The 23314-nt window shown below is 42.7% G+C and overlaps 1 protein-coding gene across 3 annotated transcripts in view; it reads left to right on the plus strand.

The window, feature by feature from the left end:
* The window catches only part of PC (pyruvate carboxylase), a 1112699-nt gene that overhangs the window by 152602 nt on the left and 936783 nt on the right, over nucleotides 1-23314 (plus strand). For all 3 annotated transcript variants that reach the window (XM_089689964.1, XM_089689966.1, XM_089689965.1), the window contains exon 2: nucleotides 3587-3628. The gene's annotated coding sequence lies outside the window, so the exon portion shown is untranslated. The remainder of the gene's footprint in view (nucleotides 1-3586; nucleotides 3629-23314) is intronic.

A 23314-nucleotide genomic window follows, 5' to 3' on the forward strand; every position in this document is an offset into this window, starting at 1 on the left:
CTTCATATAGTGCCAAATGTTTGCAGAGTACTTGACGAATTATAGGGATACCGTACAATTACTATACAATTCATGACAAGAGGGTTAAGAGGCTATTATTCTGCTCTTCTCTGTTTATGTTAATATCAGTGTAAGATTCTATGCCTGCACTCCTCCACTTTGTATGTTATATACTGGCATCTGCTTTACAGGTTTATCACTCATAGTTAATAAAAGGTTATATGTCTGCACTCCTTAGTGATTGGTGCCCCTGTTTGAGACCACAGCAAGCTGGACTGAGCCAAGTACTCGCACCCAGCAGCTCCAATCACTGTACAAAGCAGTCATTTAATCTTTTTGAGACATGACTGCAAAAACGGTAAGCAAAGCAGATGTCAGGTGATGCCTGCCAGTCTAGCCACCCTTTCATATCTATGGCCAGCTTTAAATCTATACAGACTGATCAAATATTAAGAAAAACCAAACACTTGATTTCACCCGACACTGATCTGCTACAGGGTGGGGTCTTGAGGTGTCTTTTTTAAATTATTTTGACAGTTATTTCCTCTTTATTATCGCTGATGTGAATGTGAGAATGTTCATAATTTTTACACAATAAGATCTGGGCAGGTCTTTGCAGGACATTTCTTGCCTTATAATGGTGGTTTGTCTCTGGTGGTTCCTGACCCCTGCACTCTATACACTATATTGAATGTTACATAGATCTCCTGACCAAAGTGTTCATTATCTCAACAGTTGTTGATTTTAATGAAGTAGTTCTTTAAGGAAAGCTCAAGCAATGTGTTAGTTTTTGTGTGTTTCTAATTCTCCTTTGTCTGGAGGTATATGTGTGTCTGTGAAACTGTCGCTTGTGCACAATAATAAGCAGAATCTTGTTGGTCCGAAGACTGTGTGTATAGTATATGCACTGGTTCTGAATAATAACCTCCTTTTTAAGCCTATTGTTAGGCACAATCTTGTCATATCCATTCCTGCAATGCAGTTTTTTTCTGGATTCTATCCCAGATCTTTCATAAACCTAGTCATGCTAACATTTTGTAACCCTGTTTTGACTTTTTGACCATCCAGGCAGATTACCCTTATGTGGGGATTAGCAGTTATATTTTGTTTATACTGTTCAAATGCTGATTTAAATGGGGAGAAGAGGTCATGGTTTTTCAGGCGTGGTGAAAAGTAAGAAAGGTCAGTAGGGTGTCTCTGGATTTCATTTGGAAAATGTTGTCAACTTATTTTAAGCAGCAGTGTCAAATACTTAAATCGAGATTTGAACTTGTATCATTTGCATGTTATACCCAGCCCCATGTTTCATGAAACCATGATCTTTTTCTGGTATTGTAGTATTTTCTGCTTTGCACTACTGTGACCAATTTACAGCTGACCGCAGGCTAAAGCCCTTTGTCGGCTGATGTCACAGAGCCAGTCCAGGCTATGAAAAGATCCCAACCCTTTGGTTGGGATCCAACCAGGTGCCTGCACAGGAAGCGAGTCACTGAGAGCCTGAACTAGCTGCTCTTGCTCCCTCCAGAGCCCCATGTTCCAGTGAGCACTGGAAGGGCAGAGCAGAGAACTGGTGACTGACAATCACCAGCACTTGAGCTTGCCTTGAGCAGCCTTGAGACTGTTTCAGCAGTGTTTCACTCATTTCTCGGTCTTAGAGCTGGCAAGGGACAGATGCAGCATCGGACCAATGCTGCATCCACCTAGGTGTATACACTATATCGCCAGAAGTATTGGGTCGCCTGCCTTTACACGCACATGAACTTTAATGGCATCCCAGTCTTATTCCTTAGGGTTCAATGTTGACTTGGCCCACCCTTTTGCATCTATAACAGATTCAACTCTTCTGAGAAGGTTGTCCACAAGGTTTAGGAGTGTGTCTATGGGAATGTTTAACCATTCTTCCAGAAGCGAATTTGTGAGGTCAAGCACTGATGCCAGACGAGAAGACCTAGCTCTCAGTCTCTTCTCTAATTCATCCCAAAGATGTTCTATCGGGTTAAGGTCAGGCCAGTTAAGTTCCTCAACCCAAAGCTTGCTCATCCATATCTTTATGATCCCTCCTTTGTGCACGGGTGCGCAGTCATGTTGGAACAGGAAGGGGCCATCTCCAAACTGTTCCCAAAAAGTTGGGAGAATGAAATTGGCCAAAATGTCTTGGTATGCTGACGCCTCAAGAGTTACCTTCACTGGAACTAAGGGGCCAAGCCCAATCCCTGAAAAACAACACCACACCATAACTCTCCCTCCACCAAACTTTACACTTGGCACAATGCAGTCAGGCAAGTACCATTCTCTTGGCAACCGCCAAACCCAGACACATCCATCAGATTTCCAGACCGAGAAGCTTGATTGGTCACTCCAGAGAACACGTTATATAGTGTGCGTTTATTTTTTAACTGAAACCCATATTTTTTCTTTGAAGTGGATTGATCAATTTTTGATTAAAAAAATGAAAAAAAAAAACTTCATGCAATTAAAATACTGCAACTTTAATGCTTTTGTAAATTGAGCCTAATGACTTTCAGCTTGCGGAAAAAAGGAATTAGGGCATATAACTGTCTACAGTAATTCTTGCCTATTAGGCTGTGTTTACACTAGTGCAATGGTAAAACGCAGTGTTTTACCATGTTGGCTAGTGACCATGTTGGCTATGGCAGGAAGCAGTTTGATGAGCATTTCAGTGCTTCTCACTGCTTCCTTTTTTCTTTTTTCTTTCCTAAATTTGAAGTGTCATATTTCATTCATGTCATTCATACTACACCATCCAGTGCAATGCAGAAAAATACAGACAAACTGCATTTTTCTGAAGCTGACTACATCGCACATCACACCAGTGTTGCAGTGTGAACAGGACACATAGAAAATAATAATTTTCTATCTTCCCTGGGTAAGCCCATAAAGGTCCCACATTATCAACTCTTTTTTTAAAGTTCATTCACACCATTGGCCATGTTTTATAGTGGACAATGGTGCCTGCAGTGAAGGGAGCAGTGCTTATGTGTTGTAAATGATGTATTGCACTGTTTAATTATTTTTCGCTTTTCATTGAAATGTTTTAAAATTACATTTCACATCACAACACACAACACAACACTACATTGAAAAAAGCAGAGCATGCCCGACTTTTTTCAGCACACACCACTGCAGCACAGAGGAGTGAACTGAACTCGTAGGCCTAGAAGGAAATTGCTTTGTCTATGCATTGGGACTGTGTTGGGCGAAGCAGCCCAACATATATGGTGTGAATGGGCTCTTAGGGATTTTATTTTTTAGCAATTTGGCTTTCATTTGCAATCTTTGCAATCTTTTATGTCTTGTCATATATGAAATGTATGTTTTCAACTATATTGATTTCCATTCATTCTTGAAAATTTTGTTCCCCTGTGCTATGTACTTGACACTTTTGATAAAGATACTGTCATAGCTTCTGCCCATGTGTTCTCAGGTGCAGTTTGTGTACTACATCTTAGTACATTATTAAAAGGTATAGCGCATCCCATTCTCTGTGTCAGGTAAAAACAAGTGTATTGTATTATATGTTTCATATTTTATGCCTTCTACTAATCATTGTCCTATTTTCTTTCAGAATTAAAAACTCTGGTTTCAAGATTTTAACAAAAAGATTACGGTAAGAGTTGCACATTTGTTGCTTTTATCACATGGGAAAGTGACACTTACTTCCCTGTTTGCTGAGCATGTCTTTTTTGTTAGGCTACATTATTTATTTATTACAGGTACTTATATAGCGCTGTCATTTTACACAGCGCTTTACATATATAGGTAAAACTCGAAAAATTAGAATATCGTGCAAAAGTTAATTTATTTCAGTAATGCAACTTAAAAGGTGAAACTAATATATGAGAGAGACTCATTACATGCAAAGCAGGATAGTTCAAGCCGTGATTTGTCATAATTGTGATGATTATGGCTTACAGCTCATGAAAACCCCAAATCCACAATCTCAGAAAATTAGAATATTGTGAAAAGGTGCAATATTCTAGGCTCAGAGTGTCCCACTCTAATCAGCTAATTAAGCCATAACACATGCAAAGGATTCCTGAGCCTTTAAATGGTCTCTCAGTCTGGTTCAGTAGGAATCACAATCATGGGAAAGACTGCTGACCTGACAGTTGTGCAGAAAACCTTCATTGACACCCTCCATAAGGAGGGAAAGCCTCAAAAGGTAATTGCAAAAGAAGTTGGATGTTCCCAAAGTGTTGTATCAAAGCACATTAATAGAAAGTTATGTGGAAGGGAAAAGTGTGGAAGAAAAAGGTGCACAAGCAGCAGGGATGACCGCAGCCTGGAGATGGAGAGGATTGTCAGGAAAAGGCCATTCAAAAGTGTTGGGGACTTTCACAAGGAGTGGACTGAAGTTGGAGTCAGTGCATCAAGAGCCACCACACACAGACGAATCCTGGACATGGGCTTCAAATGTCGTATTCCTCTTGTCAAGCCGCTCCTGAACAACAAACGTCGTCAGAAGTGTCTTACCTGGGCTAAAGAAAAACAGACCTGGTCTGTTGCTCAGTGGTCCAAAGTCCTCTTTTCTGATGAGAGCAACTTTTGCATCTCATTTGTAAACTAAGGACCCAGAGTATGGAGGAAGAATGGAGAGGCACACACTGCAAGATGCTTGAAGTCCAGTGTGAAGTTTCCACAGTCTGTGTTGATTTGGGGAGCCATGTCATCTGCTGGTGTTGATCCACTGTGCTTCATTAAGTCCAGCGTTAACGCAGCCGTTTACAAGGAGCTTTTGGAACACTTCATGCTTCCTTCGACAGAGGAGCTTTATGGGGATGCTGACTTCATTTTCCAGCAGGACTTGGCACCTGCCCACACTGCCAAAAGCACCAAAACCTGGTTCAATGACCGTGGGATTACTGTACTTGATTGGCCAGCAAACTCGCCTGACCTGAACCCCGTAGAGAATCTATGGGGCATTGCCAAGAGAAAGATGAGAGACATGAGACCGGACAATGCAGAAGAGCTGAAGGCAGCTATTTAAGCATCATGGTCTTCCATAACACCTCAGCAGTGCCACAGGCTGATGGCTTCCATGCCACGCCGCATTGAGGCAGTAATTGCTGCAAAAGGGACCCAAACCAAGTACTGAGTATGTATGCATGCTTATACTTTTCAGAGGTCCGATATTGTTCTATGTACACTCCTTGTTTTATTGATTGCATGTAATATTCTAATTTTCTGAGATTGTGGATTTGGGGTTTTCATGAGCTGTAAGCCATAATCATCACAATTATGACAAATCCCGGCTTGAACTATCTTGCTTTGCATGTAATGAGTCTATCTCATATATTAGTTTCACCTTTTAGGTTGCATTACTGAAATAAAAGAACTTTTGCACGATATTCTATTTTTTCGAGTTTCACCTGTATATTGTACATTCACATCAGTCCCTATCCCTCAAGGAGCATACAATCTAAGGTCCCTCACTTACATTCGTACATACACATACTAGGGCCAATTTAGACAGGATCCAATTAACCTACCAGCATGTCTTTGGAGTGTGGGAGGAAACCGGATTACCCGGAGGAAACCCAAGCAAGCACAGGGAAAACATGCAAACTCCAGGCAGGTGGTGCCGTGGTTGGGATTCAAACCGGTGACCCTAGTACTGCCAAGGTGAAGTGCTAACCATTTAGCCACTGGCTACATGTACACTAGCCTTAAATATATATATATATATATATATATATATATATATATATATATATATATATATATAAAAACAGTGCCACGCAGTACTATGTGCAAACAATTCAATCAGTGCTCTTCATGTGATACTAAACACCTTCCCACAGTGCACAAAGGATATGTTGATAAACCACTGTAAATTAACTACTTGCCATCCAGAGAATTTAACCCCATTAATGACCAGGCCATTTTTTGCTTTTCAACTGGTAATTGTGTGGTCTTGCAACGCTGTACCCAAATTAAATTTGTGTCCTTTTCTCACAAATATAGCTTTCTTTTGGCTATATTTTCTCTCCACAGGGCTTTTTTATTTTTATGTGATATAAACGAACAAAGACCAAAAATTTTGAAAAAAAGAAAAAGATATCTACTTTTCGGTATCCCCGAAGCAACTGCCCATGTGCGCAGTGTACCGGTTTCCGTGGCATTTTGCCGCTAAACCGACCAGATGCTGTCCAATAGTGTAGCAGAGAGCACTTAATCCCCCAGAGCTCCCCCTGGTGATTATCCCATTGTATTGAAGAGGCTGCATCCGTGTCCTTAAAGTGGACCTCCGGTTTGAATATCTATCCAGACGATTTTCATCCATCCCGGGCTGATTCCATTTGCATCCTGAAAGGGACCCCCTGGCAGACCTTCACTTATTGACACATTGCGCAATACCTTTGCGCGTCCGGTGAGTGCGCATTTTATACATATCCTGCCTCTCACCGACTCTATGAAAGTGACGACTTTGGGAATATTATAAATCATCTCTGAGCTCTTATATTTAGTGTGGACTGTCATCTTTTTTATGAGCTAATTACTGTACATTTACCAGGACTACATTTTAAGCGCTGCACCTATCTTTATCTTATTGTTGATTGAAAGGTTTATGGTTTATCCTTTATCGTGAACAGCTGCTTTTATTTATATGTTAGCGCTCGCTGAGTTCTCTTATTTCTTTTAAAGTGCATGTCCCGTTTCCCAAAAGCTTATGCTCTCACCTTGACCATAGACCTACATATTAGGTCATATGCGCCTTCCTCTTTAAGTGGGGTTCTTATAAGACACTGCACCGATCTCCGCTCCAGCCTTCAGATGTTTCACAGTCCAGTTCCATCCTTTATGATTCTCCAGACCAGGGCAATGAAAAAATAAAGAAGAATATATAGTTTTCTTTGCTTCCGCACTAGTACACTCTGTGCACAATTATTAGACAAGTTGCATTTTTGAGGATTGATTTTATTATTGAACAGCTACACTGCTGTCTTTCAATCCAAAATGTTAAACCTCAAACTTGAATATTTAAGGGGTTGTGTACACGGGGCATTTGGAAAACCCTTCTGAATGATGGAAACTGACTGCTGGAAAACATAGGTTAAAAAATGTCAGTTTATCCACGTTTACATAACACGTTTAGCCACGTTTATGCACGTTTGCGTTTAGAAGAGTTTTTGAAAGATAACCTCAGGAGAACCTCCCAAATGCCCAAAATGCACTGAAAAATTGTAAATTCACTAAAAAAGACTACTAAAATACCTCATGAGTTATTTTATCAAATCATTCAGTATTTTAGTAGTGAAAAGCATTCAAACAACGTGGGGTCCCCCCTTCCATCCATACCAAGCTCTTCGGGTTTGATATGGATTTTGAGGGGAAGCCCCATGCCAAAATGAAAAAAAAATGGCGTGGGGTTCGCCCAAAATCCATACCAGACCCTTATCTGAGCATGCCTTCAACATGGGGGGGTACTAACCCCCCCCCCAAAGCGCCTTGTCTCCATGTTGATGGTGACAAGGGCCTCTTTTCCACAACCCTGGGCTGTGGTTGTGGGGGACAAGGGCGGGGGGCTTATCGGAATCCGGAAGCCCCCTTTAGTAAGGGGGCCCCCAGATCCGGCCCCCCACATGAATGAGTATGGGGTACATGGTACCGCTACCCATTCACAAAAAAAAGTTGTAGTGTGAAAAAAGACTAGAGTCATTCTTTGACAAGTCCTTTAATAAAAGAATGTCCCCCGAAGTAATTCCGATGTCTATCACGATGTCCGCCGCCACTGCTGCCGCTCCGAAGAAAAAAAAAAAAGGCTCTGCTACTGACGCTGGCCCCCAGCCATCTGCTCAGAAGCTGGTTTGACAGTTCTTAAATATGTAAGGGGTGGGGCCACCCGGTGACATCACCCGTGTGACCCTGCCCCATGTGACATCATCGATCGGGGCATGCTGGTCACTGACATCACATGGAGCGGGGTCACATACGTGATGGCCTCACCCCTTACATATTTAAGAACTGTCAAACCAGCTTCTAAACAGATGGCCGGGGGCCAGCGTCGGTAGTGGAGCCTTTTTTTTTCGACTGATTGATGTTGGATCTACTTTGGCGGAATTTTTTCTTATTAAAGGACTTGTCAAAGAATGTCTTTTTTCACACTACAGCTTTTTTTTTTGTGAATGGGTTGTGGTACCATGTACACCATATTCATTCACATGGGGGGGGGACGTGATCTGGGATTCCGATAAGCCCCCCGCCTGCAGACCCTCACAACCCTGGGTTGTGTGGAAGAAGCCCTTGTCCTCAAAGGTGCTTTGGGGGGGAGCTCCCCCTACCCCAAAGCACCCCCTCATGTTGAGGGCATGTGGCCTGGTATGGCTCGGGGTGGGGGCACTTGCTCGCCCCCCCCTTTCCTGACCTGCCGGGCTGCATGCTCAGATAAGGGTCTGGTATGGATTTTGGGGGGAACCCCACGCCATTTTTTTTTTTTTTTTGGTGTGAGGCTTTACCTCAAAATCCATATCAGACCCGAAGGGCTTGGTATGGATGGGAGGGGGGACCCCACGCCGTTTTTTTACAATTATTTTTTAATTGCCGGCAATTGTTTTTAACATTCAGCTGTCAATGGGAACCCCGCTGACAGCTGAAACATGATGCATGCTTTTCACTACTAAAATTCCGCATGACTTGATAAAATCATGCAGTATTTTAGTAGCCTTTTTTAGTAGATTCAAATGGGTTTTTTTTTTAAAATGCTATGCGGTATCCTACTGCATACTAGGATGCGGTAGGATACTGCTTAGTGGATTGTGCCCTGGATATGGACCAGTCAAAAAATGCTTCTAAACGCAAACACATATAAACGCGGTTAGCCGCGTTTATAAGCGTTTGGCATTTGAAATGCTGATAAAATCTACTGAACGCAAATTTGCTGCGTTAAAAAAACACTGTATACTCAACTGCCTGTAAACGACTGTGTGTACATGGACACGGAAAAACATTGGGGAGAGTTAAAAAAAAAAAACAAAAATAAAAAACGCAGAAAAGCTCCTGAACGTGAGTTTATCAGCTGCAGTGTACATGAGCCCTAAGAAAGTAAATTGAGGTTTTAGGAGAATATAGGAGAATATCTTTGTGCACAATTATTGGGCAACTAAATAAAAAATGAAAATCCCCCCTCACTTGTTTATTTTCATCAGTTAAAGCGTAGTTCCAGCCGTTTTTGTGTTTATTAAAAGTCAGCAGCTACGAAAACTGTAGCTGCTGACTTTGAATAAAACACACACTTACCTGTCCCGGGGTCCAGTGATGTGCTCACCCATGCCGTCCCTTCTCTCCACAGTGTCGGCATCTCAACTGTGGGCAGCAGGCTGTGACAGCTTGCGGCTTCACAACAGGGTGCCCACTTCGCATGCGTGAGTTGTACTGCGCTTCCTGATTGGTCCGGCAGTCTTCTGGGACCTGTGAAGGAGGAAGGAGGGGGCCAAACTTCCCGGCTCACTTCACCATGACAATTAGAGCTAAAAGTAGGAGCGGGTACCTGTCAAAACCAAATTCCTGCTCCCCCTTCCCTTCCAAAAGGTGCCAAATATGGCAGGGGGGGGGGGGGGAAGGAGGCAAACAAGCAGAGCTTCCGCTTTTGGATGAAACTTCGCAGAATAATAAACAAAATCTTCCTATCTTGAAAGCGTTTTTTCTGCCCTCTCCTAGACGCGGCAGCTCCTAAACTCTGCTAAAAGGCTATGTGTACGTGAACACACAGGCTTTTATGGAGTTGCGTATAGGAGCTCTGGCAAAAAAAGCTCCTTTTCATTGCCACTGTGACATCACAGGGGCTCAAACAATCCTTCAGGCCCTAAACCAGGAGGAAGGATCCTCAAGCACAGAGGTGGGCAGCAAGATATGCATTAAGTGGCAGCAGCCATAGCTGAATCAGTCTTGGATTTATTACACTCTGGTTGCAGATTAGAAGGTGTGAGAGGTATGTGCACACACAACTTATGCCTGCATTGAAGCGCTCGAGGATACCAGCACTGTATGGTAAAAACAGGTGTGTTTTAAGATGCATTTATTTCTCATGAGAAGTAGAGAAAAACTGCTGCAGCTCTTAACAAAGAACCCTCCTAGAGAATTTTACATTGCATAGGAAGAAAAAAAAATGTGAAGAAAAGTAAAATCATGTTTAATTTTTCATAAAATATTAACACCACTAGTTAATAAAGAACAGTTGCAGTTCTTTGGTGGTCTTTGAGGACAGTCACATTTCTCCCTAAATTGCTATGCATCTTCTAAATCTAACTACTAGTGTAAGCAAACCAACAAACCATGTCAGGTCGTATCTGCTTCTTTAAATCAGAGCTGCAATAGAATTTTCATGCACGGTTACAGTTTATAAATTGGTTTCCCCCTACTTGTGTTTAATTGCTCTGTCTCTAATGGAGAGTTGTCCAGATTTCACAGAAGCAAAATTTTTTTCTTCTAAAAAGCTTTTAAATTGATATAACTTACTGCATTTTGTGTTTTTGCCTGTACTTGTTTTTTTCTAGTAAATGACCTACTAGTATCTACTAGTAGGTCATTTTTGGTTATACAATTTTGTTAACCACTTGCCTACTGGGCACTTTTACCCCTTCCTGCCCAGGCCAATTATCAGCTTTCAGTGCTGTTGTACTTTGAATGACAGATGCGTGGTCATGTAACACTGTACTCATATGAAATTTTTATCATTTTTTCACATAAATAGAACTTTCTTTTGGCTATACAGTTGCAAGAAAAAGTATGTGAACCCCTTGGGGTTAGGTGGAGTTTTGCATGAATTGGGCATAAAATGTGCTCTGAACGTCATCTAAGTCACAACAATAGAAGAACACAGTCTGCTGAACATAATACTACACAAACATTAGATGTTGCCATGGTTTAATTGCACATAACATGTAAACATTCACAGTGCAGAGAGGAAAACGTATGTGAGGCCCTAGCTTAATGACTTCTCCCAGAGCTAATTGGAGCCAGGAGTGAGCCAACCTTGACTCCTATCAGTGTGATGATATTGGATGTGTTGCTGACAGCTGTCCTGCCCTTAAAAAACACACACCTGTTTTGGGTTTACTGGTTTCAAGAAGCACTGTCTGATGTGAACCATGCCTCGCAGAAAAGAGCTCTCAGAAGACCTACGGTCAAGAATTGTTGACTTGCATGAAGCTGGAAAGGGTTACAAAAGTATCTCCAAAAGCCTTGATGTTCATGTGTCCACGGTAAGACAGACTGTCTACAAATGGAGAAAGTTTAGCACTGTTGCTACTCTCCCTAGGCGTGGTCGTCCTGTAAAAATGACTGCAAGAGCACAGCGCAGAATGCTGCATGAGGTAAAGAAGAATCCCAAAGTGTCAGCTAAAGACCTACAGAAATCTCTGGCACATGCTAACATTTTTGTTGACACATCTACAATAAGGAAAACATTAAACAAGAATGGAGTACATGGGAGGACACCACGGAGGAAGCTATTGCTGTCCAAAAAGAATATTGCAGCACATTTGAAGTTTGCAAAAGAGCACCTGGATGTTCCACAGCACTACTGGCAAAATATACTGTGGACAGATGAAACCAAGATTGAGTTGTTTGGGAAGAACACACAACACTATGTGTGGAGAAAAAAAGGCACAGCACACCAACATCAAAACCTCATCCCCACTGTAAAACATGGCGGAGGGAGCATCATGGTTTGGGGCTGCTTTGCTGCCTCAGGGCCTGGATGGATTGTTGCCATTGATGGGAAAATGAATTCCAGAGTTTATCAAGACATTTTGCAGGAAAACGTATGACCATCTGTCCGCCTACTGAAGCTCTGCAGAGGATGGGTGATGCAACAGGACAATGACCCAAAGCATACAAGTAATTCAACAAAACAATGGCTGCAACAGCACAGAATACACCTTCTGGAGTGGCCCAGCCAGAGTCCTGACCTCAACCCGATTGAAATGCTGTGGCATGACCTTAAGAGAGCGATTCACACCAGACATCCCAAGAATATTGCTACACTGAAACAGTTTTGTGAAGAGGAGTGGTCCAAAATTACTCCAGATCGTTGTGCGGGTCTGATCTGCAACTACAGGAAACGTTTGGTTGAGGTTATTGCTGCCAAAGGAGGGTCAACCAGTTAAGTCCAAAGGTTCACATACTTTTTCCTCCCTGCACTGTGAATGTTTACATGTTATGTGCAATTAAACCTTGGCAACATCTAATGTTTGTGTAGTATTATGTTCAGCAGACTGTGTTCTTCTATTGTTGTGACTTAGATGACATTCAGAGGACATTTTAGGCCCAATTCATGCAAAACTCCACGTAATCCCAAGGGGTTCACATACTTTTTCTTGCAACTGTAGTTAATCACCACTGGGTATATTATTTTTTGCACTATAAATGAAAAAAGAGCGAACATTTTTGAAAAAAAAAGGGTTTTCTTTATTTCTGTTATAACATTTCGCAAACGGGTAATTTGTCTCCTTCACTGATGGGCACTGATAGGTGGCACTGATAGGCAGCACTGATGGCCATTAAAGAGGAGGCACTGATGCTGCTGCAGTGATAGGCAGCAATGATGGGCACTGACTGGCACAGATTGGCAACACTGCTGGGCACTAATGGGCAGCACTGTCTGGCACTTTTGGGGCTGCACTGATAATAAGCGTACTGATAATTAGTGCACATGTCTGCTTTCACAGTTGCCGGTTACCTGCAGTACTTTTCTCACGCTGTGAGAGCATGAGGAAAGTACTGCCGGCTATACTTTTTTTTTTTTCTCTTCTCATGTATTTACATAGTGGTCAGCTGTGGTTGGACACAGATGATCATGTGGCAGAAGGCCACTGTGATTGGCCTTTTACTTTATGTGATTGGCTGTGTCCAAAGGGATGTTAAAAAAGGGGAAACTGTATAACAAAAAATACAGTAACACCATATAAGGGAGAAAATTATTAGAATCAGTTCACTAACTCACCAGTTGGGTGCGGGTCACAGTACCCCAAAACATGCACTAAAGATATATTTAGGGAAGAGCTGATAAAGAAAAGAAGGTACTACTAAGTGACCCAGGTAGTTTTAACTGAAAATATAGCTTTACTGAAACCACATTGCAATGAAACATCATGAAAATACACATACAAAAATAAACTATGTCTCCACCCATCGCCATTAAAAACATGACAATGTTGGCACTTTAAAAATTAGGGAACCCGGGTTTGATGTTATTCGTACACAATGTCAAGCACCCAATATTGCTATATCACAAGCCCCTAAAACCTCCACTCCAAAGAGCATATGACCATTCAGTACGAACATCTAACAGTGTAAGAAGGTAGAGTCAGGATATAGCATAAGGGATAGAAAGTCGTTGGTAGTGGAAGCTAGCGCTGAGGAAAATAACAAATAGATGACGTGTTCCATTCCTGCTTGTACCTGCCCCACGCAGTGACGTGGATCTGGTACATCAACGATATCCTAATGGTTTGAACAGGGTCAGTTGAACAACTACATATGTTCATGACAGAACTGAATCTCAATGACCACAATATTATACTAACTTATAATTTTCAGCATGAAGAGATTTCGTTCTTGGACCTCTTCATTTCTATCATGGTAAGTTCTCTTTGCTCTAGAACATCAGCTAACACCCTCCTCTATGCAAGTAGACATCATCTGGAACCTCTAAAAATGGAGATTCCAATGGGTCAGTTCCTCTATATTAGGAAAAACTGTATCCAGTTTCAGTAGTTTAGGAATGAGTCCAATCAGATGTTTCAAAGATTTCGGGAACAAGGATATCCCCATAGGGCCCTGAAATTACCTAAAAAACAGGCATCCAGGAGGAAGCGTAGTACTCTACTCCAACAGTCAACGAAAGCTTCTAGTAACGATGCAACTTCAGGCCCCTCAAGATTTATTTCCAAATTTGGTTTCTATTGGGGGAGATCAGGTCTATACTTTGCCAACATTGGAATGTTTTGACTTCCAACCCGATAATTGCCAAAACTGTTGTTCCTAAACTTTCTATGGTGGTCAAAGGAGCGCGTAATCCAAAAGATATTCTGGTACATTCGGAATTCGCTAGAAGATCTTCCATGAATTGGCCGCCTCACACTACTGGAATGTTTCCCTGTGGACACTATTCTATCTGGCTATTTGTTGAAAAGACTAAGGTGTTTACCTGTGTGATAATATGATATTAAAAGTTTCATTAATTGCTCCACAGACAGTGTACTGTACATGATTGCATGTCCCTGTAAGAAATTCTATGTGGGCAAAACAAAAAGACCCCTCCGTGTCCGCATCAGTGAACACCTGAGAGCTATTAGAAGTAACAGTAAACCGAAATGGGGAAAATATGAATCCCTTGGCGCTTCACTTTAAAGAAAAACATGGAGGCCTGACCATCAGTCTAAGAGTTGAGGGGTTCTTTGCCCTAAAACTATCTGCTAGGAGAGGTGACTGATGAAGTCCTCCAGCAAGAAAAACACTGGATAAATAAGCTCGGTACTCTAATCCTGAATGGATTTAATAATGAGATAAACTTGGGAGTTTTTCTTTTTGGTTAATGCTTTTACTAATCAACTGTTCCAGGGGCCATTTGTTTACTTAATATCTAATCTCCGTTTTTTATGTTCTTGGACCGCTAGTATTCCGTTCCAAAAGAGGAGGCCCTCACTATGCAGGAATTTGATGTTCCATTTTTACTGTAAATGTTTACTTTTTAGGGTGCACCTTATGGGCTAATATTTGCCGATCTGTATCTTTACATTGGTGCTTTCCATCTAATATGGGAATATTTATGGTTTGAAATCCTTGCTTTGAGAAATAGTCTGTGCTTTGATTTACAAAAACTGTAGCTGCTGACTTTTAAAAATAGCCGCTCACCAGTCCCTTGATCCCATAGTGTAGTCCATGCAGCCCGCTTCACCAGCCATCCTGTGTTCTGGGTGCCTGCAAATTCAGTGTGGGCATCCGGCTGTGACAGCTTGCGGCTTCCCAGCCGGGTGCTTACTGCGCATGCACTAGTAGTGCTGCAGTTTCTGAATGGTCCTGTAGTCTTCTGGGACCTGTCACGTGTCCCAGAAGACTATGGAGAGGGAGTGGGGGAGGACAACGTCCACTTCTGATCGCCTAGGCGATAGCAGCAGAAGTGGGAGTCAGTTTCGGATACCCACTCCCCAAAGGTGCCAATCCTTAATGGGGAGCTGGGGCCCAGTCTTTAAAGTGTAACATCCCCTTTTGGGTGGAGCTCCGCTTTAACAAGAATAATTTGTAGCAGCTGAGGTTGTATGGAGTGCCATCTTGTGCTAGAATTGCTTCAACATGAGGCAGAGCCTATAAATTAAGTTGTTGAGAGCGCCCTCTATTGATCTTGAGGAAGCCCGTGTTCAAAGCAAATGGGTGAAACGCGTCAACTGTAGCTCCTTCATTAGGGTGCCACGGTATTACGTCTCATTGTCTGGCTATGCATAACAATAATTTCAAGCTGACCTTACTGGAGCATGAATGAACTTTCTGTCTTTCTGTCTATGAACTTTCATTGAGTCATCGCCGCACCTGATTGCGCAGCAAGCTAGTTCCCTCACATTATTCATAATTCTCTGCACAGTATACATGAAAGCAGCTGGATCTTTGTAATTATGCTTTTTGTTTGCACATAAATCTTTGTTAATTCATCAATATTGCTAATAGGGTTGAGGTTCACAGTTTTTAATTATGCCCTAACTGCTGTATGGTTACATGTTTTATTATTTTCCTCAGCCCTAGCAACTTGCTATCCCTTATGCTATATCCTGACTCTACCTCCTTACACTGTTAGATATTTGTACCAAATATGCTCTTTTAGCAGGATTTAGGGCCTTGGGATATAGTGATTTTGGGTGCTTGACATCGTGTACTAACATCGAACCCGGGTTCCCTAATTTTAAGTGACAACGTTGTCATGTTTTTAGTGGTGATGGGCAGAGACATGGTTTAATTTTTGTATGTGTATTTTCATGATGTTTGTTTGATGTAATGTGGTTTCAATAAAGCTATATTTTCCGTTAAACTACTTTGGTCACTTAGTAGTACCTTCTTTTCTTTAGGGGCTCTTCCCTAAATATATATTTTGTGTCCAAAGGACACAGCGATCACAGACAGCGCCTGGGGCACACGGGGGTGGGGCATTCTGGGAGGATATCATATGATGCCCTCCCAGAACAGGACTAATGCGCTGTAGCCGTCATTTGGCTATAGTACGGTAGTAAAGTGGTTAAGACTATACATAAGGTAATGTAACACAAAGCACAACAAAAAGGGCGCTGTGAACATATACCGTATTTCGTGCACCATAAGACGCACATTACCATAAGTCGCACCTAGGTTTAAGAGGTGAAAAACAAGAAAAAAAATATTCTGAACCAATGGACTGCAGACACAGTACAGGAGATGACCAGAGACTGCGGACACAGTACAGGGAATGACCAGAGACTGCGGACACAGTACAGGAGATGACCAGAGACTGCGGACACAGTACAGGAGATGACCAGAGACTGCGGACACAGTACAAGAGGTGTCCAGAGACTGCGGACACAGTACAGGAGGTGACCAGAGACTGCGGACACAGTACAGGAGGTGACCAGAGACTGCGAACACATTACAGGAGGTGACCAGAGACTGCGGACACAGTACAGGAGGTGACCAGAGACTGCGGACACAGTACAGGAGGTGACCAGAGACTGCGGACACAGTACAGGAGGTGACCAGAGACTGCGGACACAGTACATGAGGTGACCAGAGACTGCGGACACAGTACATGAGGTGACCAGAGACTGCGGACACAGTACAGGAGATGACCAGAGACTGCGGACATAGTACAGATGACCAAGAGACTGCGGACCTTTGGGGAGAGGGAGCGGGTACCTGAAGTTGTCCTTTCTTTAGTGTGGGCACGTTGGCTTCTTCCCGCGCCAGCTTCTGTGACAGCCTGGTGCCCACTGTGCATGCGTGAGAAGCGCTGCGCTTTGTGAATGGCCCGGCGCCTTCTGGGACCTGTCATGTGTCTGGGCAGAGGAACAGGTAAGGTCCTGCAGGAGAGAAGAGCTGAGCGGCCAGCCTGGTATTCTATTATGGTGGCGGCGGCGTAAATACCGGACCGGCAGCTCCATATTCGCTCCATATTTGCTCCATAAGACGCACTGCCATTTTCCCCCCTTTTTTGGGGGGAAAAAAGTGGGTCTTATGGAGTGAAAAATACGGTAATTAAAATTATTAATATACAGTGGGGCAAAAAAGTATTTAGTCAGCCACCAATTGTGCAAGTTTTCCCACTTAAAAAGATGAGAGAGGTCTGTAATTGGCATCATAGGTAGACCTCAACCATTAGAGACAAAATGAGAAAAATAATCCAGACAATCACTTTGGCTGATTTGGAAAGAATTTATTTGCAAATTATGGTGGAAAATAAGTATTTGGTCAATATCAAAAGTTCATATCAATACTTTGTTATATATCCTTTGTTGGCAATGACAGAGATCAAACGTTTCCTGTAAGTCTTCACAAGGTTGGCACACACTGTTGCTGGTATGTTGGCCCATTCCTCCATGCAGATCTCCTCTAGAGCAGTGATGTTTTGGGGCTGTCGCTGGGCAACACGGACTTTCAACTCCCTCCAAAGGTTTTCTATGGGGTTGAGATCTAGGACCTTGAAATGCTTCTTACGAAGCCACTCCTTCGTTGCCCGGGCGGTATGTTTGGGATCATTGTCATGTTGGAAGACCCAGCCATGTTTCATCTTCAATGCCCTTGCTGATGGAAGGAGGTTTGCACTCAAAATCTCACGATACATGGCCCCATTCATTCTGTCCTGTACATGGATCAGTCGTCCTGGTCCCTTTGCGGAGAAACAGCCCCAAAGCATGATGTTGCCACCCCCATGCTTCACAGTAGGTATGGTGTTCTTTGGATGCAACTCAGCATTCTCTCTCCTCCAAGCATGACAAGTTGTGTTTCTACCAAAGAGTTCTATTTTGGTTTCATCTGACCATATGACATTCTCCCAATCCTCTTCTGGATCATCCAAATGCTCTCTAGCAAACTTCAGACGGGCCCGGACATGTACTGGCTTAAGCAGGGGGACACGTCTGGCACTGCAAGATCTGAGTCCCTGGCAGTGTAGTGTGTTACTGATGGTAGTCTTTGTTACGTTGGTCCCAGCTCTCTGCAGGTCATTCACTAGGTCCCCCCGTGTGGTCCTGGGATTTTTGCTCACCGTTCTTGTGATCATTTTGACCCCACGGGGTGAGTTCTTGCATGGAGCCCCAGATCGAGGGAGATTCAGTGGTCTTGTATGTCTTCCATTTTCTAATTATTGCTCCCACAGTTGATTTGTTCACACCACGCAGCTTGCCTATTGCAGATTCAGTCTTCCTAGCCTGGTGCGGGTCTACAATTTTGTTTCTGGTGTCCTTCGACAGCTCTTTGGTCTTCACCATAGTGGAGTTTGGAGTGTGACTGTTTGAGGTTGTGGACAGGTGTCTTTTATACTGATAACAAGTTCAAACAGGTGCCATTGATACAGGTAATGAGTGCAGGACAGAGGAGCCTCTTAAAGAAGAAGGTACAGGTCTGTGAGAGCCAGAAATCTTGCTTGTTTGTAGGTGACCAAATACTTATTTTCCACCATAATTTGCAAATAAATTCTTTCCAAATCAGCCAATGTGATTGTCTGGATTTTTTTCTCATTTTGTCTCTCATAGTTGAGGTCTATCTATGATGCCAGTTACAGGCCTCTCTCATCTCAAGTGGGAGAACTTGCACAATTAGTGGCTGACTAAATACTTTTTTGCCCCACTGTAATTGCATTATATCAAATAAGCACCACTGTAAAAACCAAAATGACCAAGTGTATGACAAAGATTAGTCCATCCTGCTACAGTCCTAAATAAACTCAAAAGTTCAGTCTTTTGACTGTGAATAAAAGTTCTCCAGTGCTCAAACAAAAATTATTCCATTCTGCAATAGTTGATTAAACTTATCAAAAAATGTTCAGTCTCTCTACCATGAATAAAAAGTGCTTTAGAGCTAAACCACCTCTCCCCAGCAGACTAGGAGACACCAGACAACAATGCCTCTTTTTTTACAGATTGGCATATAATGCCTATACAGATAACTTCCATCTAATATGGCTTTTGTTCCCAACTCTCCTCTCTTGTGGAACTCCCCATATGGAGATCAGGACAGGAAAAAGGGGGCCCCAATAGTGTAAAATGGTTTAACCAGTTGCCACCTGGCCTATAGCCAGATGGAGCCAGGCGAATAGCTCGTCCCTCCGGGTGGATGCCATACGGCGTCCTTTCAGGAACACGCATTGCGCCCAGGGCACGGCCGATGACAGATCTGTGTACCGGCCCCGTTGCCAGTTCCCTGTGAACTGCTATGACCAATTACAGCAGTTCACATGACAGTTCTAAACAATGGATGGCTTCCTTTCATGCCATCCATTGTATACAAGTGTGTCTAGCTGTGAATGGTCACAGCGATCACATGCACAAGCTGGGCCAATCACAGCCCAGCTGTGTCATGTGATTAGCCGTGGCCAAATCACAGCTTAGCACAAAAAAAAAAAACCCTGACTGAATAAATTTCATTCAGGTAAATGCTTGCTTATAGCAAAGTAATTCTTTGCTTTAAGCAAATTGTGTAAAATAAATAAATAAATGAATAAATACTGATCACTTTCCCAAAGTAGTACAATGTTACTATGGTAACATTATACTACTTTGGTCATAGTGAAATATGAAAAAAAAAATAAAAAAGTAATACAAATTTAATAATACAAAAAAAAATTATCAATTTTTTTTTTCTTTCTTACTGTCACCAGTCAGTGTCCCTGATCACCACCATGCCAGTTATATGATAATGCTGTACTGCACTGGTGACAGTATGTGAAAACAAAAATTGTGAAAATAATTTTTTTAATTTTGTGAAAAATTATGACAAAAAAATTACAACTTCAAAAAAACTCGCCATGCCTCTTATGAAGTACGTCGGACTGTCTACTTTGCAAAAAGGGGTCATTTGGGGGATATCTGTACTGTTCTGACCCATTAGATTGGCTGTCATTACTTTCAGGATTGATCAATTTTCAGATATATCCCATAGTTTGTGAGCTCTATAACTTTCCTACAGACTAAATAAATACTAATTTGGGTTATTGTCACCAAAGAAATGTAGCAGAATACATCTTGGCCTAAATTTATGAAGAACAATTATTTATTTGCAAACTTTTATAACAGAAACAAAGAAAAATGTGTTGTTTTTTTTTCAAAGTTTTTGGTCTTTTTTTGTTAATTTAGCAAAAAATAAAAACCCCAGTGGTGATTAAATACCACCAAAAGAAAGTTGTGTTGTGTAAAGAAAATGATAAAATTTAGTTTGAGTATAGTGTTGCATGACCGCGCAATTGTCTGTCAGGGTCCGCCGCGGCGTCTGATCCGGCGCATGCGCAGTCTCGGCGGCTCGCGTCGGGATATGAGCACTAGGTCCCGGCCGGCCGCTGCTGTAGGAAACTCGTGCATGCGCACTAGGTGCCGTGAGTACACGCTGGGCACCAATGACAGCACAGGGCGCGGTATTTATAGATGCCCTGCGCTGTCACTGATTGCCGTGAGGTCTCCCTGTGTTTCCCTGCGTTCCTGTACTCTGTTCCTGCATTATTACCTGATTGCTGACCCGGATTGCCCTGACTACGCTGCCTTCTCCTATCCTGACCCCTGGCTTGTCTGACCTTTCTCTTGGATCTCCCCTCGGATTGACTACCCTGGTACTGACCTTGTGTGTGACCCGACTATCCTCTGCCTGCCGATTCTGTACCTCACTGCTCCCACGGTAACGATCTGGCCTGTCTGACTACGAACCGTCCATCCATCCATCCATCCATCCATCCTGCCTGGGCCTGTTGGCCTCTTCACATCAGGCTCTCCTCCTGTAGTCATCCCCTGTGGACCCCTCTGCCACGGGTAGGAGTGCTTAGAGGTCGTGACCTGGTCCTGGTCTGCTTCAAGTCCATCCCCACCATCAGGGGCCCTGGTGAATACGCAGTCCAGGGCTTAGACTCCACGCTCTGGGAAATCCTGTCCGGTGGACTGCCAGAGGTACCCCCAGGTGGATCGTAACATTGTCATTCAAAGTGTAAGCGGTCTGAAACATGAAAATTGGCCTGGGCAGGAAGGGTGTAAAAGTACCCTGTATGAAAATGGTTAACTAATAAGTGTTTTAATAATTTTAAAAACACACGCATAAGAAACTAAAACAATCCAGCATTACTCAAGTAACCCCTGCATGATATATTGTGCCAAAAAGGGACTTTAAATTATGGTCTTGGTCTCACCCGATATCTTCTGCTGCAATTTACAGTAATAACAGATACCGCAGTACTATTTGTGACAGTGCTATGCCATCATAATATTGGATCTTTGACATAACAGTTCTCGCTGACATCATGGTTCCTACAATGATATCACAATAATGACTGATTACACCCAAATAAAGCTATACACAATTCCAAAACTTCCTGCACATGAGTGTGGAGGACTCGGGACAGCCTTTGTTTTTGTTCTTTCAAAGATATTGCCAAGGCATTTATAGGACCCCCCCTGCCTTATGCCCACTTACACTGAGTCCGATTTTGCTCCATGGCTTACGAGTGTGGAATTCGGTACGTTATTCCAGTGGCTTAATGTCTCCCTTTCTGCCTTTGCTCCCAATTACTAATAATCTTTTTTTTTTTTTCTGTCGGGTTTCGATCAACCAGGGGCGCTCTTCTGGTGGGTGGCCAATGGCTTTTCACAAGTGCAATACATTTTTGACTTCTCGGTCCCTCCCCACTTGGAGCTCTCTTCTGGAGTCACGGGATGTTCCTCAGTCGGAATTTTTTCGTTGTCTTCAATTGCGGCACTGGCTGACCTCATTGCAGGGCAATTCCGCTTTCCAGTATCAGAAATCTGCCTTTGAACAGCTTTGCCAACAGCGTCCAGGAGCTGCTGGCCTTGTTTCCCTACTTTATGCATCCCTGAATAGGCGCTCAATGCGTACCGCTCTATCATTTGTTGCCCGGTGGGAGCGTGACTTGGAGGCGGTCGTGGATTTGGAGGGCTGGAACAGGGCCTGGTCATTTATAGCTAAATGTTTGTTCAATACAGCCATGCTGGAGGTGGCATACAAAGTACTATTTTGTTGGTATTGGGTCCTGGCCCGAATAGCCCAAGTGAACCCTGCTTATAGTGATCGCTGCTTTCAGGGTTGTGGCCATCATGGAGATGTGTTGCATATATGGTGGTCATGCCCGAGACTGATTGGTTTTTGGTCTTTTGTATTTGGCCTTCTTTACACATTGTTCCATTTCTCCATACGCTGGGAGGCTCTGTATGCTTTGCTTCATTGTCACATACCGGGCCTGTTGGCCCATCAGCAGAAGTTGGCTTTCTATTTGTTTTTGTCGGCCACTAGAACACTTGCTCAGGTCTGGAAAAGCCCATCTGTCCCTCTTCAGAGAGTGCGGGACCGTATGACCTCTCTGATGCTCTATGAACAGATGTCGAGTATCTGTAATGACTCCCAATAGAAATTCTTGAGGATATGGGAGCCGTGCTTGACATATGGTTTTCCCACACGCCCCCTGGCTAGTCTGGGTTCATGATGCTGTACGGTATTGGCGTTCCCGGATTCCTGCTTCGAGTCTTGTTTTCTTCTTCCATCTTTATTCCTTTTTCCTCTTTCTTTTCTGTTTGAATCTGTGAGGCGGTAGATACTTGCCTTTGACTGGTATCTTGTTGGTATTATTTTACTGTTTTTGTATTTTATGTGCCTTTAACCTCCCTAGCGGTCTGATTATGTTGGTATTTCTGTGCTCAAAGCGGTACATTGTTTTCAATGGAAATATGTTGTTTTTTTTATTGTAGGCCTGTAATTCTTAGGAATAACTCACTGAAATCTGTCCGAACAAAAGTCTAGTAAACATCCTGGGTATGATAAAATTTGAAACCCGAAATCATAAATTAAAATATAATAAATAATTGTAAAAAATAATAATACCTTTAATTCTATAATGTAATCAAACCAAAAAAACTGAAATTTGAAATAGAGCGCCAAGTTCGCACATCACTGAGATTAGTTGCAAAATCGTTTTAAGTGTCTGATGACTAATTTCCCCACGAATCATTATCACTCAATTCTGCAAGTGGTTCTAATTTACTATCGCTGTTCTCTAGCTGGTCTAAAACCGCTTTTGACCTAAAGGGACGCTTTTTGGACGCCATGGACGTTTCCCAGTTTCCAGGCA

This window comes from Staurois parvus, unplaced genomic scaffold, assembly GCF_062004578.1.
Source record: "Staurois parvus isolate SC_StPar_1 unplaced genomic scaffold, SC_StPar_1.0 ptg000505l, whole genome shotgun sequence".
Lineage (NCBI taxonomy): Eukaryota > Metazoa > Chordata > Amphibia > Anura > Ranidae > Staurois > Staurois parvus.